This window comes from Mandrillus leucophaeus, unplaced genomic scaffold (genome assembly GCF_000951045.1).
Source record: "Mandrillus leucophaeus isolate KB7577 unplaced genomic scaffold, Mleu.le_1.0 Scaffold47, whole genome shotgun sequence".
Lineage (NCBI taxonomy): Eukaryota > Metazoa > Chordata > Mammalia > Primates > Cercopithecidae > Mandrillus > Mandrillus leucophaeus.
In genome coordinates this window covers 3,834,712-3,847,659 of record NW_012105031.1, presented here as the reverse complement: position 1 = coordinate 3,847,659, position 12,948 = coordinate 3,834,712, and positions in this window count along the sequence as shown.

Here is a 12,948-nt window from a genome sequence, read left to right as displayed (position 1 = left end):
GAAATTAATTAGAACAAAGATACAACGTATCAGAATCTCTGGGATGCAGCTAAAGTGGTGTTAAAAGGGACATTTCCACCACTAGATGCCCACATCAAAAAAGCTGAAAAGATCTCAAGTTAAAAACACAACATCAAAACTAAAAGAACTAGAGAACCAAGAGCAAACAAACCCCAAAGCTAGCAGAAGACAAGAAATAACCAAGATCAGAGCTGAACTGAAGGAGATAGAGACATGAAAAATACTTCAAAAATTAATTAATTAAGGAGCTGTTTTATTTAAAAATTAATAAAATAGACCAGTAGCTAGACTAATAAAGAATAAAAAAGAGAAGATTCAAAAAAACACAATCAGAAATGATAAGGGGAATATCACCACTGACCCCACAGAAATACAAACAATCATCAGAGAATATTATAAACACTTCTAAGCACATAAACTAGAAAATCTAGAAGAAATGGATAAATTCATGGACACATATATATCCTCCCAAGACTGAACCAGGAAGAAATTGAATCCGTGAACAGAGCAATAACAAGTTTTGAAATTGAGGCAGTAATAAATAGCCTACCAATCATAAAAAGCTTAGGACCAGATGGATTCACAGCTGAATTCTATCAGAGGTACAAAGACGAGCTGGTATCATTCCTCTTGAAATTGTTTCAAAAAATTGAAAAGAATGAATTTCTCCTTATCACATTCTAGGAAGGTCAACATCATCCTTGATACCAAAACCTTGCAGAGATACAACAACAAAAAAGAGAACTTCAAGCCAATGTACTTGATGAACATCACTGTATAAATTCTCAGAAAAATACTGTCAAACCAAATCCAGCAGCTCATCAGCAAACTTACCCACCACAATCAAATGGCCTTCAACCCTGGATTGCAAGGCTAGTTCAACATACACAAATCAATAAATGTGATTTATCACATAAACAGAACTAAAGACAAAAACCACATGATTATCTCAATGGGTGCAGAAAAGTCCTTCAATGAAATTCAACATCCTTTCATGTTAAAAACTCTCAGTAAACTAGGTATTGAAGGAACATATATGAAAATAATAAGAGCCTCCTATGACAAACTCACAGCCAATATCATGCTGAATGGCCAAATTTGGAAGCATTCTCTTTCAAAACCTGCACAAGACAAGGTTGCACTCCCTCATAACTCCTATTCAACATAGTGTTGGAAGTTCTGGCCAGAGCAATCAGGCAAGAGAAAAAAAATAAAGAGTGTTCAGATAGGAAGTAAAACTATCTGTGTTTGCAGATTACATAATCCTATATCTAGAAAACCCCATTGGCTCAGTCAAAAAGCTTCCTAAGCTGATAAACAACATTAGCAAAGTCTCAAGATACAGTATCAATGTGCAAAAATCATTAGCATTCCTATACACCAACAACAGGCAAGCCAAGAATCTAATCATGAATGACCTCCCATTTACAACTGCCACAAAAAGAATAAAATACCTAAGAGTACAGCTAACAAAAGAAGTGAAGGAACTATTCAAGGAGAACTAGAAACCACTGCTCAAGAAATCATAGATTATACAAAAAAAATGGAAAAGCATTCTATACTCATGGATAGGAAGACTCAACATTATGAAAATGGCCATATTGCCCAAAGCAATTTATAGACTCAATTTATAGTTTATTCCCATCAAACTACCATTGACATTCTTCACGGAATTAGAAAAAACTATTTTAAAATTTGGAACCAAAAAAATGCCCAAATAGCCAAAAAATCCTAAGCAAAAAGAACAAAGCTGGAAGCATAACGCTACCCAACTTCAAACTATACTACAGGGATACAGTAACCAAAAAAAGCATAGTACTGCTAAAAGATCAGACACATAGATCCATGGAACAGAATAAGGAACCCAAAAATAAGACCCCACGCCGACAATCATCTGATCTTCGACAAAGCTAGCAAAAACTAGCAATGGGGAAATAATTCCCTATTTAATAAATGGTACTAGGAGAATTGGATAACCATATGCAGAAAGTTGAAACTGGACCCCTTCCTTAAACCTTATACAAAAATCAACTCAAGACTCCGTCTCAAAAAAAAAATAAAAAAAAAAAAAAAAAAAACTTATGCAATACAATTCAGAACATAGGTACAGGCAAAGATTTCATGACTAGATGTCAAAAGCCATTGCAGCAAAAACAAAAATTGACAAATATGGAATAATTAAACTAAAGAGCTTTTGCACAGCAAAAGAAACTATCAACAGAGTAAACAGACCACCTAAAAGAATGGGAGAAAAATTTTTCAATCTCTCTCTCTGACAAAGGTCTAATATCTGCATCTATAAGGAACTTAAACAAAGTTACAAGAAAAAATACACAATCCCATTAAAAAGTGGCCCAATGACATGAACAGACATTTCTGAAAAGAAAGCATACCTGTAGCCAACAAACCCATGTAAAAAAGCTCAACATCACTGATCATTAGAGAAATGCAAATCAAAACACAGTGAGATACCATTTCACACCAGTCAGAATGGCTATTATTAAAACATCAAAAACTAACAGATGCTGGCATGGTGGTGGAGAAAATGGAACACTTTTACACTGTTAGTGAGAGTATACATTGGTTCAACCATTGTGGAAGACAGCGTGGTGATCCCTCAAAGACTTAGAAGCAGAAATGTCTTTCAACCCAACAATCTCATTACTGGGTATATGCACAAAGAAATATAGATTGTTCTTTTATAAAGACATATGCACAATATGTTCATTGCAGCGTTACCCACAATATTAAAAACCTAAATGCCCGTCAATCAACCTACATGCAAATCACTGATAGACTGGATAAAGAAAATGTGGTACATATACATCATGGAATACTATGCAGCCATATAAAGGAATGGAATCATGTCCTTTGCAGAGATGTGGATAGAGCAGAGCTAGAGGCAATTAACAAGTTAATACAGGAACAGAAAAGCAAATTAACACCTCTTCTCACTTATAAGTAGGAGGTAAATGACGAGAACACATGGAAACATTGGTGAGGAACAATGCGTACTGGTGCCTGTCATCAGATGGAAGGTAGGAGGAGGGAGAGGATCAGGAAGAATAACTAATGGATTCTGAGCCAAATACCAGGGTGATGGGATAATCTGTGCCACAAATGACCATGGCACACGTTTACCTGTGTAACAAACCTACCCATGCTTCACATGTACCCCTGAACTTTTAAAGTTGGAATTTTTTTTAAAAAATGGAAAACAAAAAAAGAAAGTTAATACCTTGGGGGCATTCTAAATGTACTGTTGTTTGCATTATTCTTATAATAACTTAGTTGATAGTCACTTCTTAAAGCACAGAAAAATTTCCACTAGTAGATAGTAATAGATATTGCTATATTTTTTAAAGCCATTATCTATAGACAAGATCTAAACATATAGGTCTGTAGAGAAGAGAGTAAATGACATGCCGCCATTACGGGATAAGCAATATATTCTTAAACGTGTCTTATTTAGTAATACTCTAGGGTGATGAGCAAAGAAGAGTTCAGAGGTGTCTCAATGGCAATCCCAGAAGTTTCTCTGTATTCCCTTGAAACTTACAGGTTCTTAAAAGCTGTGACTTTGACATGCTCACCTCATGCTCTTGCTAAGACATATATAGGTTATATATTCATATGGAATCTTTACTCGACATAACAACATATTTTAATAAGGATGAATATACACTTCGTCGGAAAATTCCTTTCAAAGATAATCAAAAGGAAGAAAATTGTCAAGTAAGTGGTAGCTATAAATGCATAAAGCATTGTTCAGTTAAGCCATTCTAGCAGATTCAAAACACATTCTAAAAACACTCTCAAAGACATTAACATGATTTCTGAGACATGTGAGTGAACTCTCCTCTACTTTTCTTCTAAATAAGAAAAAATAAAGAGAGAGAGAGAGAGAGAGAGAGAGAAATAAAGGAACACAAAAATGCTTTTTCAAAGGATTATTTGTTAATTGCCGCTGCAGCGTTCCTATTTTTTTTTTTTTTAATGAGTGAACAGGAATATATAAGTCTGTATAACATGTAAAATGCTGAACACCTACACATTACTGGGATATTTGTGGCACAATGTGGTGTTGATTCAAGAAAGAGTATAATTATCATACCACTTGCTGGTATGACTTAGAACCTCAGCTGTCGTGTCCACTTAGGGATGGCTAAATTGCAAGTGAAATGGAAATTTCTGTGAACAACCTTTAGGAAAATACACTAAAGGAATAAATCAGAGTTCTGGAAGGAATATATAGCATGTCCAAATTTGGTCAAGTTGACCATTCGCTGCTAGTAGTATTTAAAAAGTTGTGGGCAACCTCTCCTGAAGCTCAAAGGATTGTGCAATATCCCGAGGCTACTAACAGTAAAATACTGTCAGCACCCTTTGGCTTAAAGGAGCAAGGGGCTAGAACAGTTTCCAAAACACGAAGAGAGAAGGCTACTGAGAATAACAGGATTTTGTTCAAGCGATGCCTAGAGGAAGAAAGTGTGTGTAGATGTGAATCCCCAACCTTTCCCCAATGTCCTGCTGTGCTCTCCTTCCTGTAAGACAGCAGGGTAGCTTATTGATGCAGTCCGTGTTGCTCATCCTCCTGGGGAACAGAGCAGGGTACAGAATGTGGAAATTCAGATCGAAACTAAGGGGTGAGCAAAAGGTATCCAGCAGAGTAAGAAATAATGTCAAGAAATGGAGAAGATGTATTTAGGAAACAAAGAGACAAACAAATCAGAAACAATTATATGTTCTGCTAGGGAAAATATAGGAATATATAGTGAATCCCAGAATACCTTGCTTTGTTGGTTATATTATTGCTGCTGATATTTATTTGTTTGATTTTAGCTTTTTCTTAAAAATGAAAGGCATTTTCCAGAACATTTTTGGACCAATATAGCTGGAGTTATTTCAAAATGCTTGTTCTATTCAGTGTGATAAGAATTTCCCCAAGCTGTAGAAATATGTATTATCTCTACTAAATTTTAAAAGAAAGATGAAGCCAAAAAATGCTATAAGAAATTACGCATTCCTTAGGCAGGATTTTGGAGGACTGTTTCAGTGTTTCTTGTTGTTTAGGGTGGCTTAAAGCCACAATAACTTATTATTTGTCATGACTCTGTCAGGTGACAGGGCTCACTTGGGCAGTTCTGCTCCATATGGTGTATTTGAGGTTAAGTTATGGGGTTTTAACAGCCGACAGCTCAACTACAGCTGGAATCTACACAATGGCCTCTTGTCTTCTATGGCCTCTCTTCACATGGTCTCTCATCTCTCATTCTAGACTGAGTTTTATTACATAATATACACCGGTTTTTAAGAAGGAACACTCCAAGGACACAAGCTCCAGTGTGTAAGTGTCTATCAAGTCTTTGTTAACATCATTCTTGATAATGTCTCATAGGTCAAATGAAATCTTATGACCAAATCCAGAGTTGTAAGAAAGACTCTACGAAGGAAGCATCGTTCAATGTGGGCTGTCTATGTAAAAGTCGAACAAAGGATGTACTTACATGACATCACATATTTATACCACAAGTTTTTATGAATACCAAACACACTGATTTACACTGAATATATTAAAATTATAAACATTAAATCCATGTGTTCAAGTAATTTGCAAGGCATAGAATGGGACAAACACTTTCCGTAAACTTCTATAATAGGATTGCATATGAAATGTTGAGAGAAACCTGAATATGGGACCATAATCTTGATCTGGGAAGTGGAGTTGGGGAAACAAAATCCATTTTTTTTTTCTGTGTCTTGAGGAATGTAGATCTTCATGAGTTATAGGAGGGAAAAATTAAGATATTTCCAGGAGAAAGATGAAAAAAGCATGGTGACACGACTATTAATTATGTATTTGAGAAAAGGTGAGATCTGTTAGACAAGAAAAGGAATTATATGAAGTATGATGGGGCTGAAAAGGAAGGTTCAGTCCAGCCATGAAAATGTCGGAAATGCCCAACTTCTGCAATACATAAGAGAATGATACATTAGATGTCTGATAACTGAGGACAGTGTGGGATCCATGGTATTGTCATTATCAGAGAGAGAATATTCAGGTTAATCATATAAGACAGGAGCTACCCAGGTGGGAACGAGGCATGTAGATGTGTTCATGAACAAGAACACATCTTGAAATTACATTGGGGAGGAGCTAATGTCTTGACAGGAAGACAGATATATGTGTAAGATCAAAGTTATGAGGCAAAGGAGTAATACAAATCATAAAAACAGAGATAATGGAGCGCTATTACTACAAAATGTATATAAATCATGGATACAGAATTTAGTAGAGAATTGTCAACTTCTTGTAAGTTTCTCTAAAACTTAAGTTTTTCATTAGTAATTTGGACCAATGATAATATATATTATCGCTTTAATATTTAATGTATACTATATATAATTATATATAATATATGCTCATACAGTATATGTAGTTATGCATGTATCATGTATATATAATTATATGAGTATTATAATTATATGTTATAATTATTGCATAATTATGTGATATATTACACGTATAATATACAATTATAATGTATAGTGTAGACATATAATATATAATTATATATCATCTATGTATATACATTATATATACCTATACATTATTTATATGTCTATATTATAATATGCATTATATGTTACATAAAATGTATTATATATAATATTTACATCATACATTATATAATATATGATATAAATATTACATATTATGTAATATATAATATGTTTATATATGTAATATATAATATTTATATTATATTATATATTGTGCAATATATTATATATCTACATTATATTATTATTATGTAGTATATAATATAACATTTATAAAATATATAATATTTGTTATATTATATATTACATAATTAGCAAGATAAAAATATTAACTGTCCTGACATCTAATTTTTTTTAAGCTTCAAGAAATGATAATACAATTATATTATCTCTTTCTTTTGACTCCTTTCAACTTTTGGCACCTTTAAGGTAATAGGTGCTGCCTTGCAGAGAAAGATGAAATGCGAGGATAAATATTATATATAATATGTATACATATTATAATATATATAAGTGTTTAGTGAAGTGCTTGTCAAATTGTAGGTGTTTAGTAAATGGTAGTAACTGTTATTTTCTCCTTCTTAATCCAATAAGTAATAGATACCTCATCAAGCTTTCTATAATCATTAATTCTAATTCCAATAGTACAGTACAAATTAACTACTGTTATTTATGTTCCTTGTACAAACAAAATCAGTACCAGAAACTCATTTTTCTAACTTAAGTGCATAAAGAAAGTTAATTTAAAAACCTAACATTCAGCTCTCCCTAATTTAAAAGTCTGGTTAGCTATTAAATTCTGCCACAATGTAGATAGAATGTATAGAGGAAAAAAAGCCAGTTTATTAGGTTTAAATTGTTGGGTAAATATGAACTATTTAATTCTCAGCCCACTAATTTTCTGCAAGTGCTGAGTCTGCTTTTTAACAAAGGAAACATCTTAGTGAAGCTGCTACCCAAAGTAAACAGAGAACCTAAAAGGAATACAATGTCCTTGGGTAGAGAACTATCACTTCTGAATGTATTAAGTTTGGGGTATCTGATAATTCATTTGGAGAAAATAGCATGCCTTCGTAAATATAAATCTGAGTCACCAGAGAGCACATTAAAGGGAAACATGCAGAGCACAAACTAAAGATCTTCACCACGCTGGCAGAAACACTGTAAAAGATCAAGGCCTACTTATTAAGTACAGGCTTGTGCATTCTGTGGGCTGAATGTCGATGTTGGCCTTTGGACACTCTGGGGGAATTTTAAAGAAGGGAATAGGGATAGAAAGAATGTTAAATATGATCTCCTTTGGAGAGCTCATCCATGCCTTTTCTTACCCTCCCTTCATCTTTCTCTGCAAGACAGCACCTCTTACCTTAAAGGAGCCAAAAGTTGAAAGGAGTCAAAAGAAAGACAGAATATAATTACATTATCATTTCCTGAAGCTTAAAAAAAATTAGATGTCTGTACAGTCAATATTTTTCTCTTGCTAATGCCATACTACCTAATATTGTATGTTACCATTTATTTCATTTAATACTTCAAACAGTCTAGTAACGAAATGCCCGCTATGCCTTGCTTATATCTCCTCAAATACCACCATGAACTTCTCACTCATTATACTTCAGTCAGACTGCATTTCTCACCAGCTTGTCCCTAGATTCAGGTCTGTCATATTGCTGTTCCCGCCACTTAGGAAACTTCCCCAGTGTTTGCACGGATAACACTCTTCATTCGGTTAATGACTCAGCCATCTCTTCTGCAAATATTTTCTTGATGATTTCATCTTAATGACCCCTCCACTCTTACCCACAAAATTTTCATCTTTCATTTCATCCTTTTCAGAATGTCTTCATTCTACAAATCACTGCCTGAAATTATCTTGTTTCAATTATGTCTACTCATTTATTATTATCTGCTTCCCCAGATTAGAAGGTAGAGTCCATGGGATTAGAACCTTGCTTTCCTTGCTCTTCGCTGTGGTTCTGGTGCTCAGAAGAGGGAGCACGTGGCATAATAGCAACAATAATATATGCTTGTTGCATTAAAGGATGGCTTTCCGCTGTAGCTAATAATAATTTTAAAAAGCCAAGCCATAGTAAAAATAAATGTATTGTGAAATATAAAAGAGGTGATACTATGTAAGAGCAGAGACGTTAGCAAATTTTTTTCTGTGAAGAACCAGATTATAAATATTTGGGTTCTGAGGGCCTTGTAGTTTCTCATAGCTACTAAACTCTACCATTGTGGCTTGATTGTATTTCAATAAAACATTGCTTACAAAAACAGACAATGGACCACAGTTTGCTAAATTCAGTTGTAGGGTATGGAAATAATGCCCTGACATTTGTGCAAAAGTAAAAAGTGCTGAATTAACTTAAAATGTGCCAGTAGCTGTGATAAATCTGTACCTGAGGAATCAATTTTTTCCTCACTCTCTTTTACCCTATTCCAAATAACCAAAAATATATGCAGTTTATGTTTAGACAGGTGGTTCTATTAATGTGTGTTTTGTCATAGAATATAATACTTTTCCCATAAATATAACACTCTTTAAGTCAGCTAATCAGTTACAAGCAGACATTAAAACCTACCTACGTTTGTTATTCACCCTTCCATTGCGCTCCTATCCTAGTTACTAAGTTAGTTTTTCCATGTATTTAGTTATGAACATTCAGAAGAATTATTTAGATGAAGTACTATGTAGATTTTGGCTTTAAATTCACAGCTTCAGTAGGAAGCATTCACAGAACAAAAATAGTATGTTGTACTCTCAGCCAATGCAATTTTTCTTGCATGTAAATAATTACTGTTTATTAATTTCTTTGGCTCCATCTACCTAGCTTCATGTTAAAAAAAAAATCAAGGTTCATAGTGCCACAAAACACTGTGAAATAATTGAGACAAGCATTTCACCTCATTAAAGAATATTGCGTCAATGACTCAAAAATCACAAAGCTTCAATAACATAATTGACATCTTCTGCTTGATTATTTGAAAATAATACAGAAAATGTAATAACTGAAAATCCCTGAAAACAAAAGAGTTTTGGATTTTTTTTAATCAACTGTGAATTCTGCTAACAGCTGATTAAAATGTTCATCAAATATTATCATATCTTTGAATGAAATTATTGATTTAATATTATTTAACAAGTTAATCTTGTGTACATTTAAAATCCATGCTTCAGATGATCTTACTGCTATTTCCAAAATCTGATGCAGGTAAAATTTTCCTCTTTTCCAGGGGACTTTATTTATCTTGATGATTGATGATTATAGACTTGGATTACACTCTGTTACACTGCTAAATGTTATCTTTGACACTGACATGTATATCTTTTATTTACACATTATAAATATGGCTTATTTTCTGAAATTCAAAGATATTTCATTTGATCATGCATATTATTCATATTTGAGTGAGGAAATATTCTCTAAGTTTGTTCTTCAGGCAGATTGATTCTTTTTACTGAAAATTTGTTGCTTTGCCAGTGGTTTCCAAAGGTCCATTTAATAGTTCATTAAATGGCAATAATTCATATGAATTTCAGCAAAGACTTTAATCTGCCAGGTGGTTTATAACATAGTTGACTCCAGCCATTTAGAATGTTATTTATAAACATTTGTCATCTTAAATCTTATCATGAATCTTTTTCATGCAACAATTTTTCTTTGCAAGAAAACAGTTTCTTACACGTTCCTAATTCTTTCTGAGCTAGTTCTTCCTTCTGCAAGCTCATTAGTTTTTCCTAAGTAGATTTGCAGAGTAAAGCCAAAGTTTCCTGTAAAAAACATCACCATATAACCCTTAAGCTAGTTTTATCCCATTTGTACTATAATAATTAACCACGACCTCAATAGTTCGGAGATGTAAGCGATAGGAATCACATTTTCAAAAATGTAAAATCCCATTTTTAATAAAAACGGTGTATGTAACTAATGTTAAATACTTTATAAAAATGTTTTGCTTAGTGAAAGATATATCTTCATATATGGAGCAGCCAATAATAATATACCTACTATTGGTAATTAAACTATTAGAACCTGAGGTTACTCTTAGGCAAGGTAAATTTTTCCAAGTTTTATTACCTGAGAATTCAGGTTCTGTGTGCATACTTACTTAGTTGTATTACTTATTTAGATACTTATTTATTGTATTAATTACTTATTTAGATACTTATTTATTGTTAAGTCAGCATTGTCAGTGAAATGGAATGCATTTTAATAAAAAATGCAGATTTGCTGACTATAAGCAAATAGCAAGTAAATTACTATGTTGAAGTATGGTTTTATCAGAGTCCTGGAAAACTGAGTTCCAAAAATTAATGTACATAATGCTATATTATTTTAAATATGACAGAATGTGTAACTGATCAGTTCATAGTCCAAAGAGTATTTCTAAAATTGATGCATTTTAGGACTAATATTCTACATGTTTATTTAGCTAATTTTCAGTGATTGCATAGAACCTGAACCCACAAAAGACTTAGAGACATATGCTTGAAGTGATAAGGAACAGAAAACTTTGCCTGCCCTCTGTTTACCTGATGACTTTTGCTGAAGAAAACTGCAGCACAAATATTTTAGTTTCCTTAGACATGTTGCAGACTATGCCATCAACTGGGAAAACAATCATACATTTTAATATTTTATAGGTACATACAAATAAATATATAATGGGATATTTCAATAAACTCCTGCAAACATGTTTATCTTCAATATTTAGCAGAAATTTTTAAATTCAAAGTTTAAAAATTCTAAGCATATTATTAGAGGAGTTTTTTTTTACTTTCAAAATTATTAGAGTTTTTCTGCAAAGTCTGGACTCTCAAACTTGCCTATTTGTTTACTATTATTTGTTCCTCAAGTTTGATACCACCTGGTTGGAGCCAATTATTTTTAGCATAACCTTACAGATTAGAGCTATCCTAGCAAACATTCCAGTCTTTTCTTTCTAGGTTACCAACCTGGACATGTCCATCTCTATTATATGAGAATGGCAGGAAAGTTTTTAAGCGTATCTCTTTCACTAAATATTGTACTCAGGGTCTATATGTGAAAACGTTTGTGAGGAAGAAAGAATACTATGTTGATTTTATTACATTTTATTTAGATATTACCTTCAGGGAAATTAGTAAATTATGGACAAGGGTGATATTACAAATATGTAACAACCAATCAAAGTTGACACTATTATGTACCTAGATGGCGGCATATTAGCTGAGTAACAGCCATAACTACCTGGAATAAATTCATGAGCTCATGCAACTCCTCTAAATATTGATAGTCATAAAAACCTATACCCTTAAAACATCACATATTCTGTGGTGGTTTTCTTCCTCCCAATTTGTTTTTTTTTTTGTTTCTTTGTTTGTTTTTGGATATAGATAGATAGATAGATAGATAGATAGATAGATAGATAGATAGATAGATACCATATTCCTGAGGTAGAAATAACTCATAGATTCCAAATGTCGAATGTCTGGGGTCTCATTTCCAGTCTTCATCTTGTAGCCATGTACTCCTCTGTCTCAATAAATTAAAGGAAATACTCAACTTTTGGAATTAGATCTGTGATACAGCAGAACTGCAACATCTTCTCTCACATTTCATGCCTCTTCTGAGCCCTCCTAACTGTTATAACCTCTGTCTGTTACCCAGTTCCAAAGCTGCTTCCACATTTTCAGGTTTTTTTTTTTTTTTGAGACGGAGTCTCGCTCTGTCGCCCAGGCTGGAGTGCAGTGGCGCGATGAGCTCACTGTACACTCCACCTTCCTGGTTCACGTCGTTCTCCTGCCTCAGCCTCTCGAGTAGAACTGGGACTACAGGCGCCTAGAACCACGCCCGGCTAATTTTTTTTTTTTTGTATTTTTAGTAAAGACGGGGTTTTACCATGTTAGCCAGGATGGTCTTGATCTCCATTTTCAGGTATCTTTATAGTAATGCCATACTTCTCTGGTACCAATATTCTGCATCAGTCAATTTTCACACTGTTTTAAAGAACTACCTGAGACTGGGTAATTTATGAATAAAAGAGGTTTAATAGACTCACAGTTCTGCAAGCCATACAGGAAGCATGGCTGGGAGACCTCAGGAAGCTTACAGTCTTGGTGGAAGGAGAAGCAGGCACAAGCTTTACATAGTAGAGCAGGAGAGAGAGAGAGCAAAGGGGGAAGTGCCACACACGTTTAAACCATCAGGTGTTATGAGAACTCACTATCACAGGAACAGCAAGAGGGAAATTCATCCAGTCACCTCCTACCTGGTTCCTCCCCCAACATTAGGAGTTACAATTCAACATGAGATTTGGATGGGGACATATAGCCAACCATATCAGGGACTAACATCCAAACTATATTAGACAGTTAGT